At 34.1% G+C, this 21,866-nt stretch overlaps 1 protein-coding gene across 13 annotated transcripts in view; it reads left to right on the plus strand.

Annotated features, from left to right (window-relative positions):
- The window catches only part of WDFY3 (WD repeat and FYVE domain containing 3), a 269,816-nt gene that overhangs the window by 68,482 nt on the left and 179,468 nt on the right, over positions 1-21,866 (plus strand). For 9 of the 13 annotated variants that reach the window (XM_079153142.1, XM_079153136.1, XM_079153148.1 and 6 more), the window contains exon 3: positions 4,593-4,690. The exons of the other annotated variants lie outside the window; for them this stretch is intronic. The gene's annotated coding sequence lies outside the window, so the exon portion shown is untranslated. The remainder of the gene's footprint in view (positions 1-4,592; positions 4,691-21,866) is intronic. 13 annotated transcript variants of the gene reach the window in all.

Raw genomic sequence — 21,866 nt, forward strand, 5'->3', positions numbered from 1 at the left:
TTTATATTCTATGGTTCAACCTAACTGAAAAACTATTAAGAAATTAGCAAATCGGTTGGTTTTTTTTTTTCAATATTATGCCTGAGAATAATACATTAATTCAGTCCTCTGCCTTAATGGTCAGAGTTGGTACCAGAAATTTTCCACATTTGAATCCATGCTAATAAAGTTGAGAGGTGACATGTTGAAGTTGAATTTGATAACCCCGTGACATCATTGAGAGCACTACTACTGGAGCCAGACTCCTGATTTTATATAGGTCCTACCACTTACTAGCCTTGTGATCTTGGGCTACTTACTTAACTTCTCTACTGTTTTAGTCTCTTTTGTACACTGAAACAGTATACCTGAGATTGGGTAATTTATTAACAATTGGAGTTTATTTTGCCTGGGAAAGCCAAGAGCATGGAACTTGCATTTGTCAAGGGCTTCCGTGCTACATCATAACATGGTAGAATGGCATCATGTGACAAGAGAAGTAAATCTTTTTTTTTAAACTTTTCCCCAAATTTATGACATTTTTCCTTCCTTAAAGCTAAGCTCTTATGGCCTAAAAACCTCTTAAAGTCTCCACCTTTTAATACTGTTACAGTGACAATTAAAATTCAGCATGAGTTTCAGAGGAGGCACTCAAACTTTATTATCTATGCCTCAATTTTCTGCACAATGTGGATAAAAATAGTACTTATGTCATAGGGTTTTTGTGAGGATTAAATGAGTACTTACAACTTAAGTATATAAATAAAATGCTATTTCAAGTATAAAATATGAGATATTGAGAAGTATTTCTGTTATTGTTGAATTTAAGTTGGTTAGAATAACTTGCATTTTAAAATAATAAAAATAAAATGATAAAAGAAGTTCATAATAAATAATGTTTTCCTCTCCTTCTCCACTACCACTATTACCATGGACGTATTTAAAATACAAAATCCAGTCTTTTCTCTGTGTTTACCTCATGGAAACTCAGTAGTATCTGACTCTCAGTAAATGTTAATTAAATGAATGAAGATTTGTATCTTTATCTCAAGATGCTAATTTTCCCATCATTCTGTTTTCTATAAGACCTATTTTTGGGTTCAATTTAGAGAAAGTGATTTGTTGTTCATTTTAAAATACTTTGCTATTCTGTTATAAACTAAAATAACTATGAATTGTTCTTAAAGCTTTTTATTATTTACCTCACTTTTAGTGCCTCCTAGTGATCTTTCTGATAGAGAATACTATAATTATATGCAAATATATTGCACTATGTTAGATTTTATAATATTCTGGGTCAATAACTGACATATTAAAATGACTATTAAAAACTGACAACAAGCTGGGGATTGTAGTTCACTGACAGAGGGCTTGCCTAGCATGCACAGGGCTTGGGTTCAATACCCAGCACCATAAAAAAAAAAAAAAAAAGGAAAAAGTTGACTATACCATGTATAACAACCTTGGCTTCAATTTTTCTTTTGTATCATAAGATAAAAATTTATTTATCTTAGTAGAAAGAATTAAATGCCTCTCTGGTTAGTCTTTATTTTCTTTTTATAACTGTTAGATTTAACCATAAAAATTATTCTACCCTTTCTGATGTAATTAAAATGGCAATTTCCTTTGACTAAACCTAATAGAAAATAAGAATTTTTTCTTAAGATCGTATATTCTTTGTGATTTGAGCTGAATTCAGGAGTTTGTGACTTCTGTTCAACAACCTAATTAACTTTTCATTTTTAAATCCTGATAATACACAGAACTACAAATACTTGGTTAGAAGCTATTTGTTAAGCCTGAAATAATCTGGTACCAAGTATAGAAAAGTTTACATATGTTCTCTCTAGTCCTGACAATAAATTTGAGAGGGAGAAATTTATGGTAGAGGCAGAATATAAATTCACATTATGACCTAGTCTTGAGTCATACAGTGTCATTACCTACATTTTATATGTTAGAAGTGAGTCCCCACTCTAGTGGAACTGAGGTAGACTTTTCCTTTTGAAGGTAGAAGTGTGGATTAATCTGCTGACAAAGCACCACAAAATGCTAGGGACTTTTGGATGTTCTTTCTGTCATAATGAAAAATTTTATTTTGTCTTTAAAGTTTGTTCTCTTTATTGTGGGTGTTAATGATTTACAAAAGATTAGTTGTAGATTTTAACTTGAGGTAATCTGTGAATTATACATAATAGAAGCTTTTGTTTGAATAGTTTAGCTTTTACAAAGATCTTGATTTTCTTCTAGTTTTTTATGCTTAAATTTTTAAAAAGCTCTTACTGGATTTACAAAATATGTAACTAATTTATAAATTGCTTTTATGATTAAGCCTGTAAAAATACCCTATCCTTCCTCTTATTTTCTCTATTGTATTCACCAGATTTCTTTTTATTAATTCTGAATGACAATTTACAGACTTCTGATGGGTATTCTGCAGTCCTGCTTGTTGAAAGGAAATTGAAGACTATGTGCAAAGCTCAGACATGTATCAGAAGCTTTCATTGTGTATGTGGAGTAAGATGCCAGATTTTCTTGACAACTTGCAGATGGGAAAGAGCTTTGAGAGCAGAGTGAGAAAACTTAAGTGTGTGAAAAGGGCTGACAACCATGATATAAACCACACCTTTATATTTATGGCTAATCTGGAGAGTAGAATGAAGATATTTTGAGATAACTTGAATTGCAGTATTTCTTCATGTAGTGTGTCATGTTTGACAGGGAAAATATTACATTCAGGACTATATATTCACCCTCTGTGATATCAGTCTGTCAAACTGTGCAGAATCATCACAAAGAAATACTGAGATGGTTTATTGATTTATTGCCCCATAGCAAATCAAAGATTAGACCAAGATAAAACAAACAGTAGAGTAACTCAGACCACACTTTCTGATCTCAGCTTCCTTGGCAAACTCTCATTCGTTGCCCTGAATTTTTAGAGATTTTTCCTTTTTAGTTGCTTGGTTTTTGTACTATCTGCTATGGTTTAAATGTGTCCTCACCAAAATTCAGGTTGAAACTAATGGCCACTCTGATGGTAGTTAGAGGTGGTGAGGCCATGAGGTCTCCTCCCTGCCTGGGAAATGGATGAAGGCCCTTATAAAACGCTTCCCTACTGCATTTTTCTCTGGCCCTTCCAACTTCCACCATGTGAAGACACAATGTCCCTCACCTGCAGAGGATGTGATAATAAGGCATCATCTTAGAAGCAGAGAGGAATTCCCACCCGACAGCTGTTCTCAGAGCATCTACTCTTCTGTTGTATGAAAGCAGGCAGAACATCTATTTGTCAAAGCTAGACCTTATCAGCACAGAAGCCAAACCTGGAATGTTTATCCATAAAGGGAGCTCAACTGCAGGATCCTGTCTTTGTTTTGCATAAGCTCCTGATACTGATGACAACTCAACTGTTAAATATTAGGTTTACACACAGCAAATATCCTTGGAATTCTTGGAAGATTGCTGTTTGTGTTTGCCTGTGATGCTAAATTTTGTTGTGATTCCCTTGACACAAAAAACGGGATTTGGAATTAAAATGAAGGCAAAACATAATTGGATATACCAATAGCTAATCAAGTGGAGTTGATGAATAGAGCAAAGAAGGTATAATCTGCTTAGATTTACCATTATTTTTTTCTTTTCTGAAAAAGCAGTAAAGACCCAGAAGCATAACTTCAGGGAGGTAGGAAGAATATTTTGTACTAATAGTAGTCCAGCTTGTCTTGATGTGATGGTTGAAAGGTTATGTTCAGGGGTGGGAAGTGTTACTATTGATAATGGTATTTTGTTTGTTTGTTTGGATTTAAGAGGAAACTTTTTCTTGCAATTGAGGAAGTAGATTTTTTATTTAATATATTGAAATTAATTAATTTGAATTTATATTTAAATAGCTAGTGGTTGCCATAATGGACAATATAGGCTTAAACTCTTCCATATCCATTAAGTTAGAATCCCTAATAGACATCTTATTCAGAGTTTAATTTATTTACCTCACTTCTGATTTTTTGCAGTTAAGCAGTCATTGTATCTTGCTGTTCAGTTAAATTTTTGTCTGAATTTGTAGCCTCTTTGTAATTTAGGAAGATTTAAAGAAGTTTTCAGTATTTGACCCTGTTTCTTCCATGTGCACTATCTGTAGGTTTGTCTGAAGCTAGTAGGCTTATCCAGACAGTGTGAGTAAATACTTGTTGAGTGCTATATTGTGGAAATTCCAGTTGTTACTTTGTCCTGCTTCAGGAAGTTTCCCCATGTATTTTTAAAATGTATACCATATTTGAACATTATTAATAACAAGATAAAAAGGTTAAGTGTGACCTTCATAAAATATGATCTTACATTTTTATGGCTATGATTCTTAACACTGGATGCATGTTGCAGTCAAACTGGGGAATCCTCCATGGCCATGCTGGCACTCCAGCCCCAGAGATTCTGATTTGAATGGGTGGGTTCTAGCATCAAGAGTGTTTTTTAAAACTCCCTAGTTGATTGTAGTGTCCAGCCAGGGTTGAAAATCCCTTATATATGGGATAGTTAGTGAAGCTAGGCTATCTGCATGGAGCAGAGTGCTCTGAATCAAAGATTAATTTATAATTTTCCCCTCCCCTTTCCAGTTGGAGCCCAGATTTCAAGTCTTGAGTAAAGTACCAGCTGGGGAATGGGCCCTATTGTGCTCACATTCAGAACCTGTTACCCAAGGAGTGCCCTAAAGGTCAGTGTATGGGAAAAGAAATTAGTGGGGTTTTATTTTTAATCTTTAGTACATTGAATTTGTTGATAAATTAAGACTTTAAATTACTTGTGAGTAGAAATGACTTTTTAAATTGACTTGATTTATAGCACTCCAATTATAAATTTGGCTACTACATCATTTTGGAAATTTATGATCTATCTTCAAAATTATGTTTTTAATAGGCTTTTTAAAGGAGGCTGTGTATTTTATATACTCCTATATGCTTATACACAGTTAATAAAGATATTCAATAATTTAGTAATGATGGTTGTGGGGAGAGAACTGGACCTCTTGCTTTGTAATTATTGGAGTTCACAAATTCAGTGCTTTTGATAAAAGAGTTTTATTGTTTCTTTTAATATACCTGCATATACTAACTTGCAAATTTTTTTCAATGTCTAAAATGGCTTTTTAAATTATTTACCAGCATGTTTGTAGTCTTTTCTATTTGGAAAATAAAAAACAACCGCATAGTCCTAGAAATTGAGGGTCTCTGTTGATTTGTTTTGAATATGTTATTTAGGTGCATCCATCTGTTTTTTCTCTTCCAAACTGAAGTCCTGGGCTTTTATTTTCTTTTACATTTTCTCATGACCTATTTATTTCTTCCTGGCCAAATTTATCTGTTTTTATCTTTCACATTAATTCTTAGAGTAAACACTATTTCCAACTTAGTTAATGGCACTGACATTCTTGTAGTCACACAAGCTAGAATCCTCTTCATCTTTTCCTTTGATCCTAAAAGACTGAAAGGCCAGTTCCCAGATTGTTAATCCTGTGTTAGTGGCATTACTTGTATTCTCCCACACTATGCCCACCCTTTCTCCACTGGCACTTTGTCACTGAAGCAGCATTAAAGTACATCTGTTCCATATTTCTCCCTGTGCTTAAAAATGTCTTCTCAATATATATGCTTCTCCTCTTTAACATGATTTTATTGTTAGCCTAAAATGTGAGACCTTTTATGATTTGCTGTGACTGGTTTATGCAAGTCTCTTCTGTAGCATTTCCTCAATTTCACCCTGTGTTCTATCTGTGCTGAACTACTCAGAACACAGCAGCATGTCTTGTGATTTCTGCTCTGTACACATGCAGTCTGTTTGCTAGAAATACAGTCCAGCCCATTGTCAGCTGAATGAACTTCTGTTCTGTTTCCAAGATTTAGTTCAAGTGTCACCTTCTGTATTGATGGTTTAAGTTAACACTTTCCTCTTCTTTCATTCTTCTTCACTGCCTCTTCTCTCTCTTTATGGCATCTCCTTTACTTATGTATTATTATTTACTATAGCAATTATCACAGTGCTTGTATTATATCTTTTAGCTTGACCATAAGCCCCTGTGATCTATTTATTTTTCTATCACTGGATATATAGAGTACTTAGATGTAAAAAGTGTTAGTAATTGGATAATAAAATAAAGATTAACATGTACATATTTTTATATGTACATATGTACGTATTTTTTATATTCTTGCTTTATAATTATTTGAATTTACTAATTCAGTGTTTTTGGTAAGACTAAACTAAATTTTACATTTATGATAAAAGGTTTACTGATTTGCTGTATAATCAAGACAAAGGAAATGTTCACCTATTTAAAAGAGTTTACATTTTAAAAGTACCTTCAGATGATTCAGAAGAATGCTTTTCATGTAAACCATTTATATAGTAAATATAAGCCAATTTGAGTATTATTCAAAGCAGAAACCAAAGAAAGCTTTTATCAGTTGTATTAGTTAGGGTTCTCTAGAGGAACAGAATCAAGAGGAAGTATGATTATAAAAAGGGGATTTATTAAATTGGCTTACACAGCCAGAAACTGCCACAATGGCCATCTGCAGCTGGAGAGCTGAAAGAACCAGTAGCTGTGCAATCCAAGAAGCAGAAGCCCCAGAACAAGAGGAATCAGCAGTGCTGCCCTAGTCTGAGACCAAGGCTTCTGGAAACTACCTGGAGAATCTTTGGAAGAGTAAAGAAGCAAGAGTCTGATTCCTCAGATGATGGAAGCAGCAATCAAGAACCTGCTTAAGAAGAGTGGAGCTTGCATCTGCATCTGCTCCCTTGTTCTTCTAACTTTTATTCCCTCCAAGCCACCATCCTATTGCATAGTGCTGCCCATGCTTAGGGAGGGACTCCACTTCATTTCACTATCTTACATTCCAGTCATTCCTAGACATGCCCTCATGGACACACCCACAAGCCTCTTAATCATTGGCACCTCTTAATCCAATTCAGTTGTCAATTCAAATTAATCATTACATCAATATAACCAGAGCTTACATTTTTGAAAGCAATAATGTTGTGTTTATTTAAAATGTACTCAATTGATTTGATGTTCTGCTTATTCCCTTCACTGCATTTTCATTTGGATATTGACATTATTTGCTGTTAACATTTCATAGCTTGAATGTAAGGATTCTGGTAGAAATTTATTTTGGTTTCCAAGTTTGTATTTTTTATAGATACAGTATCTAGTATTTAGAGTTGATTCTGTGCTAAAATGTTTTTTAAACAATAGTTTTGAATCTATAGATCTTGGTGGTCTAGAATTTCACAAATATTCAAATTTAAAAATCTAGAGATTAAAGTAGAAAATACATAAATTGACAAACTTAAGTTCTACCCATCTATAGATGTACATACTCTAACACTCTATAGTAGATAAGGAAAATAATTGCATTTAGAGATAGTTGAGTAAAAGCATTTTATTCCATTCTTCTTCCTAGTACTAACTGAACATAACTAAAAGAATAAAGAATAGGGAAGAAATCCTTTAACTTTAGTAAAGTGAGAAGAAAATCAGTCCTAAGACTCAGACTGGAAAAAATTGCAGTGAACTCTATGAACTTGAGAATAAATTGAGAAAATATGCAAATATCTACAGGTCATAAACAGGGCACAGAACTCTCTCACAGGTGGCATGGGTACTACCAGTGGCAGACAAGGTGAGACTACCGGAAAAGACACAGATGTATGTATTTTTCTTTTTTTCCTCATGCTGATAACAGAGTGAAGAAGCGACAGAGGAGGTAGTGTACAGAGCTGTAGTCTTGGCATCCATTGATGCCAGGCAGCTAAGGAGAATAAACACTGAATCTCACAGCCCAGACAACCTGCAAGTTACAACTTTCCTCTTCTTTCATTCTGCTTCAGCAGCTCTGGCTTCATCACAGCTCTTCAGCCATGCCAGTCATGAGCCTTTGATTTTGCTTGTCCCTCAGCCTGGAATTTTCTTCCCCTAGAAAGTCTTAAGAATAGTTCAGCATTTCTCTTCTGATATTAATTCCTCTAAGAAGCATTTCTTCACTTTGCAAACTGATACTGCAACCCTGGAAATTCTGCTTTCAAAGCTTACATACTTTTTCTGTATAGCCATCTCACCACCAGGCACATAGTAATTTCTTTTTTTTTTTTTTTTTTTTCCCCCTCTCTCTCCCGTTAGAATCTAAGCTTCAAAAAGACACAAGTTTTAGTGAACTTCTATTTCCCTTCGTTCCTAGCAACTTAAACATTGCTTAGCACATAGTGGACATATAACTAATATTTGTTAAATAAGTTATTAAAGTAACACGAATATACATACAGGTCTTCCGTTAGCACAGAATTCCTGTACCAGATACGAACTGGGAATTCTATGAAAACAGCCAACAGCACTAAGTGATCCTTATTTTGATCTTGATTCATATAAATAAAAATACTGACATGAGATAAATATTTGAACCCTGGATATTTACTATTAAAGAATGATAGTTACTAGTTTTAGTATAAAAATGCTGCTATTATTTTTTCCAACTGCCCTTCATCTTTTGAAGATTACTTACACACACACACACACACACACACACACACATATACACTTTTATATGATGGATGAAGTCTGATTCAAAATAATTTTAACTTATTGTTAAAAAATATTTTTTTAATACATTGCAGGGTGGTGACTGATCCTATATTTAGATCCCATAGATAGGTTCAAAAGCATGCAGTCATTTTATTTAGAACTGTTCATACTTATAATGATATCCTTTGTAACTCTAAACAGATTAAAAAGTATTCAGTATCAATAGAAAAATTTTAAAGATGATAAACCTAGTTAACTATTCTAAACTAGAAATGGTGAACAGAATATATTTGAAGACCATTTTTTCAAATCACATTTGGACAATTCCTATTTCTAGAGTTATTCTGCAGTGTGTCTTGCAGGAAAGATTAATGTGCTATTGATGTGAACATCTACCTTACTTTGATTAATACAGGGACAGAAGTGATTGTTGTGCTCTGAGATTATACAGTTCTTAAGATTGTCTAGAACCATCATAGACTTTAGACGTGTCATATTCCATTAAAAGCAAAAGGAAAAAGACTTTCTGTAGTCAAAAAATTCATAGGAGTTCACCTGTCTTCTGCTTTTTCACTCTGTAATCTAATGTAGGTTTTCTAGTTATTGAAAGGGGGTGAAAAAAAAAGGGGGGTGGACAATTTTCCTTTTCCATTACATAATTTTGTGTTTTATGGTTCATATACATTGAATACTTTCAAATTATTTCTTATTTTTAGCATGGTTCTCTGCTTTAAAGAACTTGGGAATCAGGTTGGTTTTTGTTTTGTTTTGATTTGGTTTGTTTTTTGTTTTTTAAAGAGGATTTTATTGTGTTGTCTGGTCACAGGCTGGCCACAAACTTGTGATCCACCTATCTCAGCCTTCTATGTAGCTAAGACAACGTGCTATTTTTAAACTTACTATTAAACATTCTTTTGTATTTCATTTTTAAATGTTAACATTATGTTTTTAAAAAGAAGCATTTAAAATTAATTTATAAATGAATATTTTACTGAGTATACCTAAAAGATAATTGCCAGAGTGAGATTTTTTTTTTTCTGATTGAAAACAAAGCATGTATATATGTGTAGCACTGAGAATCAGTCAGATTGGAGTTGCAGACAACAGAGCTCATGGTAGGCAGTTTAAGCAGGAAGGTACTTATTACAGGGTATCGATGACTTACATAATCATGGATGGCAAACAAGGACTGCAGAAACAAATTTTAGGCTGAACTTTAAAAATATCTCCCAGTGTACATCATAGAACTGGGCCATTAAGGAAACTGCGGCTTTCTGGGTGGATTAGGAGACTTGTAGAGGTGACTAACTGGAGAGTGCAGGCAAAATCCAGCCTGTCACGGATATGTTTGTCCCTTGTATTATGAATAGTTTTTGCATTTTCATATATTTGAAAAAAATCAAAAGAAGAAAAATATTTTGTGGTACCTAAAAATTAAACAATTCAAATTTCAGTGACCATACATAGTTTTATTGGAACACAGCCACACTCACTCATTCACATGATGAATGTGGCTGTTTTCACAATGACAGTGCTAAGCAATTGAAACAGAAACTACATGGCAAAATATTTATTATCTGACCCTTAACCGAAAAAAGTTTGCCAACCTTGCTCTAAAACATGCACTCAGTGCCACTTTAGGATGCTACCTTTACTGCTACCTGCTCTATAGCCATGCTGCAAGTAATATGACTAGAGACACAGAAGTGGCATACCCTGCCACTCAGCAGTCAGCAGGGTAATTATTGGATACTGGGATCTTTGTCTAACACTGCAGCTGAAAGATATATTTGTCATTGTGTGATGTTTGCCTCACTTTGTCCTTTCAAAGCTTAGGAAGATAATTTGATTGGCCAAAGCCAAATTGCAATTAGAACTTACTTGAGTCTGGAAACTCTATTTTGCCTTACAACCTCTGTTAACATATGCAGGCATATTACAGAAGCAATATAGAAGGGATGTTGCACTCCACTCCCCACAATATTTATCATACTTTGACTATAAGAATTTGAAACATATTATCTCTTTGTTCCTCAAAATGATTAATTTGGGGCTGGGATTGTGGCTCAGTGGTAGAGTGCTTGCAGAGCACATATGAGGCACTGGGTTGGATTCTCAACACCACATAAAAATAAATAAATAAAAGATATTTAAGAAAAATAACTGCTCTTTAAAAAATAATTTTTCCTTTTTTTTAAAACAATTTTGTGGTGCTGGGGTTGAACCCAGGGCCTCACCCATGATAGTCCAGCTTTGTACAACTGAACTACACACTGACCCCTTTTTCTTTTCCTTATTACCAGTTCAGACTCATTGGTTTAACTGTAACTGATTTTGATCATGTTGTAACTGAACATTGATTGCCCATGATGTGTTAGTCACATTGTATGTATTCTGACATTCTGAATACTCTGAAGTCAGTACTGTATTTATCTCCATTTACAAGTTAAGGTGGTTTGATTTACTTACTTTTCCTAAAGTTACACAGATAGTAAATGGGCACTTTTACCACCAACTTTTTCTCGTGGTAGTCTTCGCTTGTCCTTGTATTGCAGCATTTTTGTGAATTCAACCACTTATATCACATATTGAGACAATTTAAACATTCTGCCTACTTAGTCCTCATTGCCTTTAGAGATTTATAACCTCTGGTCTTCATTTCTTCTTCAGCAAAAAGGGACCAAATAGATTTAATCCTCTTGTCTTTTGGCATGACACCAACTGATAAATGTTAAAATCTCTATGAATATGTAGCATTGCATAAAATAGATTATTTACCTAGAAGAAAGACTACAGGCACATTAGTATTGATATTATGCACATTTATGCTTTTATGAGGAACACATGTATAAGCTTCAAGCAAAACAGTCATAGAAGAGAATAAAATGTACTCTTAACATGACAAGGAATAGAGACATTGCCTTTAAAGTAGCCAACTATATGAAATCAATCCAGTCATATAATAAGGACTGAGGGATATGTTTCCTGTAAGAATACTTTGGTGAAAAATATTAGTGATAATATCTTAACTCTTTGCAGTAAAATCTTAAAATATTTTCGAGTTCTGACCTTTAGGGAAAATTAAATAAACAAATGCATAAAAATCAGAGTTTAAAGAGAATAATGAGGAGACATAATGAGGTAAAGGTAATATAAACTCCTGAAGTGACAGTATGGTTGCCACTGCAGTGTATTTGCATGTTTATAACCCTGCTGACCAAGGGAAAGAAAACCCTGAATTGTAGCATTTGCTGGTAGTTGCTGTGGTATGGACATTCTCACCTTGGCTGCTTTCTAGCTTCTAGTATTTGACAACTGGCTCTCCAAATTTCCTGAAGATTTAGCCATTAGCTTTCTTTGTTTATTTGTTATCTGTTTTTGTTTTTTATTTTCTTTTTTTAATTTGTTCTAGTTAGTTTTATACATGACAGTGGAATGTATTTTGACACATTATACTCAAATGGAGCACAACTTCTCATTCCTCTGGCTATACATGGTGCAGAGTCACACAGGCATTATAACATACATGCATATAGGGTAATAATGTCCGTCTCGTTCCACTGTCCTTCCCATGCTCCCTCCCCTCCCTTCACTCCCTTCTGCCCAATCCAAATTTCCTTCATTCTTCCCTTACCCCCCCACACCTCACCCCCATTATGGATCAGCATCTACTTATTCGGAAAAACATTCAGGCTTTGGTTTTTTTGGGTTTGACTTATTTCGCTTAGCATGATATTTCTGATTTCATTAGTTTATCTGCAAATGCCATAATTCATTCTTCTTTAAGGCTGAGTAATATTCCATTGTATATATGTACCACATTTTCTTTATCCATTCATCTGTTGAAGGGTACCTAGGTTGACTTCATAGTTTAGCTATTGTGAATCGAGCTGTTATAAACATTGATGTGGCTGTGTCACTGTAGTATGCTGATTTTAAGTCCTTTGGGTATAAGCCCAGGAGTGGGATGACTGGGTCAAATGGTGGGTCCATTCTGGGTTTTCTGAGGAATCTCCCTACTGCTTTTTGGAGTGGTAGCCCTTAGCTTTTGTGAGCTATTTTAAACTGATATGAGCAGCAAAAGGTAAAGTGTACTATATAAAGGGGAAAAAAAACCGTGTGTTTGTATTTGTAGTGAATATACAAGAAAATATTTCATGAAACCTGAATTTATTTATTTATTTTCGAGTCAGAGTGATCATTTTAGAATAAGGTTAATAGTTACCATTGATATTGGAGTGGGTTTTTTTGTTTTTTACTGTACTATGAACCTGGAAACCTCATGCATGCTAGTTATGTGCTATACCAGTGAGCCACATTCCTATCCCTTTTAATTTTATTTTTCAGACATGGTCTTGCTAACTTGCCCAGTCTATCTTTGAACTTGAAATACTCCTACCTCAGCCTCTCATGTAGCTTAGATTATAGTATGTGCTATCACATCCTGCTTAGAGTGATATTTTCCCTAAGATTATTACCTAATTTTCTCATTGAGGAAATTGCTTAGAACTTAATAAGTTATGTAATACATTTTTGAAAATGTGCTTAAGTATATTTAACATTTCTCTTATGTGTCAGATATACCTAGAGATACTAAGAATTGTCTGCCAAGATATTACTCATGAGTCCTATTTCTTGTTGCCAGTCTGGTTACACCCTTGGTCAAAGATACACAAAGTCAACATAGGTTTTAGATTTTTAAAAATATTTTAGGTGTTTTAAGGAAGAGCAAATAGTACTGTCTTTCCTAGGAATCACTGAAAAATAAAACCACCATTCCTTTCAAAAATTTTTATTTCTTGAAGTCAAAGAGTCAGCTTCCATTTAATAAGAAGAGAACTGGGGGCTGGGGTTGTGGCTTGGTTGTAGAGTGCTTACCTAGCACATGTGAGGCACTGGGTTTGATCCTCAGCATCTCATAAAAATAAATAAATAAAATAAAGATATTGTGCCCATCTACAACTAAAAATATTTTTAAAAAATAAGAGAACTGGGCTTGGAGTTTTATTTCTTAAATTACAATTTCAGCTTATGGTAGTTATTGGATCTTTTGGAAAAAGTTGCTTTAACCTCTTTGAGTTTATTTATTTATCAATACAGTAGGTATTCTGCCATTTTATAGTTGAAAAAATGAATCAATTTCAGTGAAACCACCTAGTGTAATACATGGCTGTGGACCTTAATTCTGTATTTTGTAGATGAAAACTGACTCGGGCAAGAAACAGGAGTTCCTCAGCTGTTAGCTCCAGCCTTAGCTACTAATTGTTGGTGCTGTCCCTTTAGACTCTTAAAATGTTCAGGGGCAGAATGGCTGGTGTTTTTTACTTGGAAAGACAAACCAATGGGTGGAGAAGTTTGTGTGTGAATAATTAACATGTGCAGAGAACAAAGCTAAAAAAAAACTCTCGACTGACTGGAATGATCGGCCAGTGAAGTCCATTTGTTTTCTTCTGTTGAAAATCTTGTAAAAAAATTCCTGAGACTTCCTTCCTCCCTGCAGCCAGATGAGGTTTCCTTGCTGTACTTTTCCCTAGTCTTTCTTGTGTTCCTCTGGTATAGTGTGCACAGCCTCTATCATCCTTCATTATCTTTGCTGCTACCCAGACTCTAGACTTCATGAGCTCAGATGTCATGTCTGTCTTAAGTGAGTAGTCATTTCCTGGCAAATGGTAAATGCCACATGTGCTGTTGTTGATTTTCACCACTGTATCTCATGAACTAACTAGCACGGTCTAAAAATCCTATAAATTACTCATACTTCAGAATATTATAAATGTAAAAGTCATCATTTGAACCACAATTCTTACTGTATAATCACAGAGAGAATGGGAGATTGTGCCAAAGTTGTAATGACTCCAAAATACTAATAGAAAGTTGCTGTCTTTTTGTTAAAGCCAAATCTAGGTAATTGAATACTCCAGAGATACCTTGATATGCCCAAAGTGATATTTTGTTGTTGTTGTTGTTGGAGATTATGGGTAGGTTCCTCTAAGGATTAGAAGAAATCATATTTATTTTGTCATTAAAAATTACAGAGTTTGTTTTGACATTATAAAAAACTTGCTTTGTTTCCTCTTTTCTCTCTCATGCCAGAGATCTTTCTGGAACTGAGGGAAGTTGACTTATCTGGCCCTTTCCTCTCTGGGATCTGTGGGCCAGATTCTGTTTCCCTGAAGGATTATGATACTTGCCAAGTTATCATCACTGCTTGAGAGAGTCATTTCCTTCTCCCCAAGAGGATAGAGAAGCCTGTCTAGAATTTATTTTTGTTTGTGCCATCCTAACAGTCACAGACATTCAAAACAAAACAATAACAAATTTTCAGCTAGGTATTTTCACCAATATAATTTGTTTTTGTTACTTGCTGAGCAGATACATAATATTTCTTTTAAGTGTCAAAGCATTAAAAGCAATAAAAATGAGAAATAATTGAGAATCATGTTAGTAAAATATGCATATATCTGATTTAAGTGTGGTGCAATTGAAACTAATTTAAGAAATGGTTGGTATTTAAATATTTAGTTTTAGCCATGTAGTACAAATATATCCTTAGATAACATGATGATTAACTAAATGCAGAAGTATTGCAAATATTTATTTCCTTTAAAAAGCTATACATTTGACCAGATGCATTGGCATACCCTTCAAATCCTAGTGGCTCAGGAGACTGAGGCAGGAGGATCCTAAGTTCAAAGCCAGTCTCAGCAATTTAGTGAGACCCTGTCTCAAAAAAAAAAAAAAAAAAAAAAAAGGGCTGGGGATGTGACTCAGTAGTGTACCTTTGGAGTCAATCCCTGGTAACAAAACAAAGAATAAAAGCTATCCATTTAATGAGAGGTGGGTACAACATGTCATTGTGTCTACAGCAATTAGTGTTACCTTTTGTTAGTATGTGTTCTTATAAAACGTTTTCTGTACATGTGTTTCATTTCCTAAAAATGTTATTATAATATATATTACTATGATAATATATATTTCACCATGTTTCTTGATTCCTTTCACTCATCACTATTTTTAAGATGTTTCCATCATAAATGGAGGTGAAATACATAATTTTAAATGACTATCCATGATTATGTTGTCAATTCTGTTTTGCCTATTCCCTTTCTCTTGGATGGACCATCTTAAGTCCCAGGTACCACAAATAACAACATAGTGAATATCCTGTGTGGTGTGGTGCGGTATGGTATGGTATGTTATGGTATGGTATGGTATGGTACGGTACGGTATGGTATACAACACCCAATGTAGTAAACAGGTTCCCTACCTTGAAAAAGTTTCCTTGGGATACAGACCTAGGAGTAGAATACAAGATTCTGAGCAATGCAAGAGTACATTCTAGATCCTTTACCAGTTGTTTTCCCTTCAGTCATATATGTGGTTCCTGTTCCCATGTCTAAGAACCTGGAGTTTTCCAGCTTTCTGATTGTTGCTAATCTAATAGGTATCAACATAGTAGCATTTCCTTATTTTATTCTGCATTTCTCCAATTACCAATTCAATTAAAACATCTCCTGATGTCTTATATTGTCTGCCTTTGTCCCCCTAAGAATTGCTGTACTTTTCTTGTTGATTTGGTAATTCTGTGTAAATTGTAATTTCTATGTTGTCAGTTTTAGATGTTTCAAGTATCTTCTTCCATTGTGTTTCCTCTTTTTATTTGGCTCAGTGTTCTTTCCTGAGCCAGAATATTTAATTTTGGTGAAATTATTTTCATCAGTTTATTTTTGTGTAAGTAATTTTGAATTTATGTTCAGAAATTATTAATTAATGAAGATGTCTATGTATATTTCTTCCATTAACTGTATAGTGTACCTCTCATATTGGATTTTTAATCCATCTTGAGCTCACCTTTGTTTGTGGCTTTGGGCAGGAGGCAAGTTAAATTTCATTCTAAAATTAGTGAGTTTCTTAATACCATCTCTATGACAGTAATCTACTTGTTCTCATATGTTAGATTCTCAGTACATATGTGGGTCTGTTTCTATGTGCTTATGACTATACCTTGGTTTGTGTTCTTCTATCAGTCTTCCACTGGTCTTATTACCATGGTTTTTTAGAGGATTATTTTCAAAGTCTACAAATTACCTAATTAAAGTTCAAGTTTCATGATCAGTGTTCCTTCAAGTACATGTATATTATGTTAATACTTTCACAAGTAACCACTATCATCTTGGAAACACATATTGAAATTCTGGATCTATTTCTTTAAATATAATTATATATTCATTGAATATAATTATATTAGAATGCCTAACCACTTTCCTTACATATACAAATGGTTCCCAACTTATGATGGTTCAATTTATGATTCAGTGGAGCAAAAGTGATACATATTCAGTAGAGACTGTACTTGGAATTTTTAATTTTTATCTTTCCTGGGACCAGCTATATGTGGTATGATACCCTCTCTGGATTCTGGGCAGCAGCAGGGAGCCACAGCTCCCAGATACCACACGATCTTGAAGGGAAACACTGATCCTGTACAGTGTACCATGTTGCTGAACTGTGATGTTTGATAGGTTAGTATATTCTATGAGTTTCCTGTTTATGAATTTTTAATTTATGAATGTTCAGGACATAACCCTATCATAAGTTGAGGAGCATCTATAATGAGATGTGACTGCTTCCTGAGGTTCTTTTTTTCCATTATGGTTAAATGTAAAGTTTTGCTTTTCAGGGGAAATCTGGATTGAAATTAAATGAGTTGTTAACTTGTCTAAAGTCTGAGGATATACTTAGTGTATATACATATTCTAGGAGTATATTAAATGATTTGAAATTGTTTTAATTAAAATTTGAAAGTAAGTAAGGATGTTTTTTAAACAATCTGGATAAATGCTAAGTTTCATTTTAGAAATAGGATATTTAAAAAATAGTCTAAATACCATATTTCAAGTAATCAAAGCTGATGTAACTTCATATTTTGAGTGACATTAAGTGTTCTATTAGGAACATAAATGTATAAATAAACCAAACTCAAATGAAATGCTTGGAATAACTTAGTTTAACTGTATCTTGAATCTGTTTTATATAATTTCAAAAAGAAAGCAAGCTACCAGTTAGCTGATTGGATTCCATGTCTTTGCAAGCTTCTCTTTCCTACCTGAAAAATTTTGCTCAACCTAAATTGTAGTTTTTGTTCATCCTAAATTATAATTTTAAGATGTAATTTTGAGATACCACAAACACACATGTATATTTTATTTTGATTGTTAAATAGGATGTTACATATGCTTTCTAGGAGAAGTTAGGTAGCATAATGAAACTTAATTTATGTCCTTTATATGGACAAATTTATTTCTTACAGCTTATTTTTTCGGTGTAAGCCACTGGATTCAAAAGACTGGATATTTGAAATATACTTAATAGATGATGTATTTGATTTTAACTTCCAAATGCTAAACCTGGTAGCAGGTATTTAATTTGCTTTCACTTGTGTAGCTTTTGCCCTTTGCCCTAGCTTGAATGAAACTGTTAGCTGCAAATTGTGAAAAGGCATAGAGAATAACAGGAATGCTTGACCTCCAATTCTGAAATAAAAGACAGTTCTTTGTTAGATTTTTCCTCCAAATAATGACAGACTTTATTATGAAATGTTTAAAGGGTAAATAAAGTCAGGAAATAGTTAAGTCACAACTGCCAGGGGTCTTTGCTCTATTTACTCAAGATAGTATTTATTACATGGCATTCCTTCTAAGAGGAGGTTGAGACGGCTATGGGGAGAATACTGATTTGTACTTTGCAAATTACTTACTTTGGTGACTTTATTTCCCCAAAAGTTAGAAAAGCAATATATTTTAAATATTATATTTCAGATGGATTTATAAAACACTTAATAGCTAAATGATAAGAATAGCATTTCTCCTCTGTCTTCCCCAAAGGCATTTTTAAAAATAGGCTACATGTGATCAACAGTGAAATGATGTAATTAGGACATGGCTATTTGTAGTAATCATTCTTGTGTTTTGGTGTGGGGGAAGGGTGGATATATGTAGTTTTCTATTATTTTCTCCTCTACATCTACCCCTCTGCTCTCCAGATTTTATCCCTCAACCTATTAGTGACAGTGTGTCCTCTCCAATATACATACATTTGTCTAATACCAAAAGGGAATATTCTGAGGGAAATAGTAATTCTCTGATTAGCAAAGGGCATAAATCTGGCAACAAGTAAGTTTTGCATCCTTGAGATTCATTTTTGTATCACCTTTTTTATTTCAAATAGTTTCTTGAAGAATTTGATGTTTCTTGATATTTCTTGTTCATGTACCCAGGTCATTAACCTTACACTAAGTTTACTTCAAAGGATAGTAGTAGAGTTCCTTGTTCATTGGAGATACCCTCCATAAATCCCAAGATACTTTTGCTATACCTGTGGTGGGTTGAGAAACAGCTTCAGATGGGGTCATACTATGTTATTAGCTATTGATTGTTGGCACAACACTGCTGGAGAGGGTGGCCACCAAGTGTGTGCTTTTGCAGTTGCTGAGGAGGAGTATATGTGAATCTAGGAGGTGTGGATGTGAGATGATGGAACAGACGTGCACACAGGGTGTGTGAATAGACATTCTTACAAAGTGCCCAGAGCTGTCTGTCAGAAAGAATGAATTCAAGTCCCATTTATTCTACTTATTAACAATTAGGGCAAGTCACCTCTCATTTCTGAACCCTTTCCTAAGGAAATGTTCCTAAGGTTGTATGAGATGTTTTTTTCATGTGCTTCACAGTTGTAAACCTACTATACAAATGCATATACATTAAAACAGAAACAAATAAACTGGTCTTAATGATCATTTTTATTTTATGACCTTGGAGACCGTGTTTCAGTTAGAGACATGTTAGATGTTCCTGGAAAAAAAAAAATGACACTTGAATTCAGTTCTCAGAATATAAGGGATATATTATTTGACAGGCTGAGAAAGAAACTTGGTGAATAGAAGAGTATTTGCCTGAGGTGAGGCTCTCTGCCTTACAAGCATTTTCGGAAAAAAACAGTACTTTCTTATTATTTATCTGTGTGTTTGAGATGAAGCAAGGAATGTCTTTTTTGTTACTTTTTTAGAATTTAAAAAACTGTCCACAGGGGGATATGTAATTTGCTGCCAAATAAATACAAATGATTTCCATGATCCCATGCAGTCTTGTGAGTGAAGAGAATATTACACAGACTGAAATAGAAAGATGAATTAAAATAGAATGTAAATGTAATATTAAGCAATTGATATAAGTGTATGCTAAAAATTTGCAAGGTTTGCAAATAGTAAAATCTGTTTTATTTTATGAAAACATGGGCCTTGACAAGACTAAAGTGAAAAAATAGATTATGTGTATATATGACAATTGTTGAAGTATAGAATAAAACTTTAAGAAGTATGTCATGAAACTTTAAGAAGTAGAATATTATCAATAGCAACATTTTTCTTCTCTGTTTCCTCTCCATCTTGTTCCCTGCTTCCTTCTGGAAGTGACCTATAATTTTCTGTGTAGTGGTACCTAGCTTTTATACTATGCATATGTGTGTATGCAAAATGGAAAGAATATGTTATATATACATACATATAAGCAAAACAATGTATTAATAGAAATATGCACAATTTTACTTGTTTGGAAACTTTATTTTAAAAAATGGTATATAGTATGTTATCTTTAACAGCTTGATGTTTTTATTCAGCATTCACAAGATTTGCCCATACTGCTTTTTCTAGTTTGTTCATTTTTACTTCTGTGTAACATTTAATTATGTGAATATGTCAGAAAATTATGCATCCCCTAATGATGGACACTTAACTATTTTCAGATTTCACAATGAAAATAATGTTGCTTATGCACATTCTTGTATACATGTCCTTGTGCATATGAAATGAGTGTCTCACTAGGGCATGTATCTACAAATGGAATTACTGGTTCATGTGGTATGTTTATGTTCAATTATCCTATGTAATTCCAACTAGATAATGCCAATCCATAAACACTGTCCCCCAAACACACAACCCATTTCTTATAACTTCACCAATTTGATGTCACTTTTAATTTTTGATATAGAATAGTGTATTAATATCCTATTGCTTCTGTAACAAATCACCACAATCTTAGTGACTTAAAACAGCAGCTACCAACTTATTATCTTATGGTTCTGGAAATCAGAAATCTAAAACTGATCTTAACAAGGCTAAAGTCAAGGTCCATAGAGCTGCATTCCTTTGGAAGGTTTATGGGGAGAATCTATTCCTTGCCCTGTCAGCTTCTGAAGGCTGCCCACATTCCTGTTTTACAGCCACATTACTTTGACTGTATTGCTATGGTCACATCTTGCCTCTCTCACTTTTTACTCTCCTCCCTCCTGCTTTGTCATTACTCTTGTTCAGATAATACAGAATAACCTCCTTATCTCAAGATCCTTAATTTATTCACTTGTGCAGACTCCTTTTTGCCCCATCAACCAACATACTTACAGATCCTAGGAATTAGGAGGTAGACATTTGGCAGGGTAGGAGGGGTGCTCATTGTTGTATTAATTTGCATTCCCTTTACAACTAATCAGGTCATCAAGTTGTGCAGCTTTTCATTTATGTGTGGTTTCTTTTCTGCGGAATGTCTGTTTATCTTCTGTCTTCTATTTTAAAATGAACTTTCTGCCTGGCACATGCTAGGCAAGTGCTCCACCTCTGAGCTGCATTCCCAGCACCCCGACCCCCAGGTTTTGTTTTTTTTTTTTGTTTGTTTTTGTTTTTTATCTTGAGAAAGGTTCTCACCAAGTTATCCAGGCTGGCCTAGAACTCTGTGCTCCCTCTTCCTTAACCTCCTGAGAGCTGGGATTATAGGCGAGCTCCACTGTGTCACACCCATTTTAATTTTGATAAGGTCGATTTTTGTGTATATTTGTGTAGTTTTTGTTTTTTTTTTAAACAAAATTCTCCACCATGGGGTTGTGAAATATTTTCAAACATTTTCTTCTAAATATTTAAAAGGTTTTTATTTTTCAAAATAATGTTTTTAGTTGTTGTAATGGCAAAAGCATAGTAAATATAAGCTACCCAAAGTACAGCTAGTCATGGCAGGAACAGAATGAGATTCAGGGAAAAATGGAGCAAGAGTTGATAAATATGTCTTGAATTGATGATTAAGTTACTACTTGAGGATATATTCCGTTTGCTTTAGGATTAAGGAAAGTCAGGAACTATCAAAGATAGGTTGCCAGACAGTAAAATGAAAAAACAAAAACAATACCTCTGGCATTTCAGGTAAAGGAAAGACCAAGTGGGGAAGGCATCCAGGGCATGAAATTGCATGGCCTGTTCAGAGAGCAGCAGTGG

The sequence above is a fragment of the Sciurus vulgaris genome (genome assembly GCF_902686455.1).
Source record: "Sciurus vulgaris genome assembly, chromosome: 9".
In the NCBI taxonomy this organism is placed as follows: Eukaryota; Metazoa; Chordata; class Mammalia; order Rodentia; family Sciuridae; genus Sciurus; species Sciurus vulgaris.